Raw genomic sequence first — 3,464 nt, 5'->3', positions numbered from 1 at the left:
TGGAATTCTGCATTCAGTTGGGGATCATTTTCCCTTTCCCTTTCCTTCTTTTATCAACTATTTGTAAAGTCTCGTAAAAACAGCCATATTGATTCCTTGCTTTTCTTTATTTAATAATGTTTGTTATTGTTGTTACTGAGTCCTGTACAATATTGTGAACCTCTGTTCATTGTTCTTCAGATACTCTATTGCCAGATGTAATCCCTTAGTTCTATTCTTCACCATTTCATATTCATAAGGGATGTTATTTAGATAATACCTATATGGTTTGATAATTTCCCTACTTTCTTCGATTTACATCTGAATTTTACAATAAAACTCTTGATTTCATCCATAGTCAAGGGTAGATCTTGTTTTAACTGACTATATAGAGCTTCTCTACCTTTACCTGGAAAGTATATAAAGAATTTGATTTCTATATTGACCATCTGGTCATGTCCGTGTGTAGCGTCATCTTTTAGGTTGTTGAAAAAGAGCGTTTTTATATGATCAGAGAGTTATCTTGACAAAACACTATTACTATTTTCCAAGCTTTGCATTGTATCACAGGCCCCAACTTGCCTATTTTTCCAATTACTTTTGATTTCCTACAGCACCATTTCAGTTCCCTATGATAAATAAGAATTTTTTATGGTGCTTATTTCTAGAAGATGTTGTAATACTGATCAACTTTGGCTTCTTTGACATCAGTGGTTGGATCATGGACTTGTATGACAGTGATATTGAATGGATTGTCTTGAATTTGAAAAGAAAACATTTGACCATTTTTGAGATTACACAACAGTATTGATTTTTTCACCTTTTATTGATGATGATGGCCATTCAATTTCTTCTAAGATGTTCTTGCCCACGGTAGGAAATGTAATAATAACCTGAATTAAAGTCTCCCATTCTCACCCATTTAAATTCACCATCACCCAAAATGTTGAAGTTTAATCTTTCCATCTCCTGTTTGACCACATCCAATATACCTTGATTCATACATCTTATATTCCAAGTTCCTATGAAACATAGTTCTTTTCAGGTTTGGGCTGTCCTTTTCTCACCAGATTTATTTACACCTAAGCTTTCTTTTGACATTGGTCCAGCTACTTCATTAGTACCAGAGGTACTTGGAGTTGTCCTCCTCTCTTCCCCAGTAGCATATTGGATACTTTCTGACCTGAGGGCACATCTTCCAATGTCATTTCTTTTATTATTTCACTACTATCTATGATATTTTCTTAGCAAAGATACTGCAGTGGTTTGCCATTGCTTTCTCCAGTGGATCAGCTTTTGTCAAAGCTCCCCTATATGACATGTATCTTGAGAAATTTTGAATTGGTACAGCTAAGAGTTTCATTAAGCTATCTAAGCCTTTCAATCATTATATGATTCAAAATTCTCAGGGTCCTATTGTGTGTGTGTGTGTGTGTGTGTGTGTGCATGTCTGTGTGTTTGTGTGTGTAATGGTGGAGATATACTGCTAGTATTTACCACTGTCGTGCTTTAGCCCCCACTGGTTTGCATGTGCGTTTGTTGTTAAGCCCCTACTGATATGCTTTCCACTTACAAAAAGTCAGTAACAGTAACATTATTGATTCTTTCTTTAAAAAATTTCATTGAAATCTTTTATTTTTTTTATATCACCAAAGTTCATCCCAGTATGCCTCCTCTTCACCCTTTCAGACACCCAAGTCATGTAGCAAAAACCTGTTTTAAAAAACAGCAAAACTAACCATTGCATTAAAATGTGTGAAAACATATGCAATGTACCACACCCCCAAGAACATTCTGCAAAAAAATGGGAGTTGAGGTGTTCCATCATATCTCCTCTTTGGAGCCCTAGTTTGTCTTTATAAATTTTTTTCAGTCACCTTTAAAAGTTTTATGAGTGTTCTTTTCATGTGCATTGTTTAATTTGTTCTATATATTGTTCTCTTGGCTTTGCTTTCTCTATATTAAACTATATAAATCTTGCCATGGTTATCTGTATTCATGAAATTCATATTTCTTAAAGCACAGTTAAATTCCATGACACTTATGGACAAATATGTGTTTAGCCATGCCCTAAATTATAGATAATCACATTTTTTTCAGTGCTTTGTTAGCATAAGAAATCTTGTTTACACTATGGACTCAAACATAGCACATTACCTAAATGACCTAAGCAAAAGCAGTAATAACCAGAACCTTACATCATTAGAAGTAAAGAGCAGAACCAAAAAACCAAAAGAATTGTATGGATCACATGATCAACAAAGTGGAAAACTAGATAGTTCCTCTGACCCTCTCCCCCCAAAATAAACAATAAAACAATAAAACCCACAATTCTTCAAAATGGAATTAAGAGCCAAAGGTAAAGCAGCTTCAACTTTCTCCATGATTTAGACCACCTGGCACCCAAAGGTTAAAAAAGTCAAACACAGTGTGAACTGAATTCTATCTTGAACTCACTCAGCATCACTTCTTCTTTTCCCATGATATAACCAGTGAGGTTTCACTTAGCCACCCCAAGGATATGACCCATGACCCCAATATAGGGGTTCACAACAAAACGCACTCCACAAGTTGTGAACTGATTGAAATATTCTGTAGAGCAATTTGGGACTATGCCCAAAGGCCTATAGAAACATGCTTACCCTTTGACCTAGCAATACACTAATAGGTTTGTATCCCAAAAGATATTTTAAAAAAAGAAAATGACGAGTATATACAAAATGTTTATAGCAGCTCTTTTCTGGACATAAAAAATTAGAAGTTGAGGGAATGCCCATCAATTGGGGAATGGCTAAATAAGTTGTGGTATGTGGTCATGGTAGAATACTATTGTACTGTAAGAAGTGATGAGCAGAATGCTCTCAGATAAATCTGGAAAGACTTGCATGAACTGATACAAAATGAAATGTACAGTGTACAAAGTGATAGGAATATCCTAAGGTGATCAGCTGTAAATGATTTACTTATTATCAGCAATGCAATGAACCATGACAGCTCTGAAGGACTTATGGTGAAAAGGGTTATAGAGCTCAGATTCAATCCAGCTCTGACTGTCTACTTGACATTCTTCCTGGCCAGCTTGTCAATACAAGCATCACAAATGCTTAGACTCCCTAAGAATCAACCCAATATGGTAAACCTTTAATAAACTTCATTTTACTTTGGCTGGAAGAAGTCTTGAGTTAATTTCATTCAGCAGGACCTGGCATTTAGTCATTTTGGGATCCCAAGTACCCCAAATCTCACTATTGTTTCCAGCCCTCAACATGATTCCCTGACTGGGAAATGAACCATACTTATGTGACCAGAAGGGACATTGGAGGAGGAATTGTTCCCAAAGTTGGAAAAGTGGTGGAGCAACCCCCAGTACTCTAGTCTTCTCAAGACTTGGAAGGATGGGAAAGCCTGGGACTTGGCAGTGCTCCCACTTTCTCCATCCCTCACATGGAGCCCTGGGCAAAAATCGAGAGGGAAGGTAAGGTTAC

This window comes from Notamacropus eugenii, chromosome 5 (genome assembly GCF_028372415.1).
Source record: "Notamacropus eugenii isolate mMacEug1 chromosome 5, mMacEug1.pri_v2, whole genome shotgun sequence".
In the NCBI taxonomy this organism is placed as follows: Eukaryota; Metazoa; Chordata; class Mammalia; order Diprotodontia; family Macropodidae; genus Notamacropus; species Notamacropus eugenii.
This window is presented reverse-complemented; position numbering follows the sequence as displayed.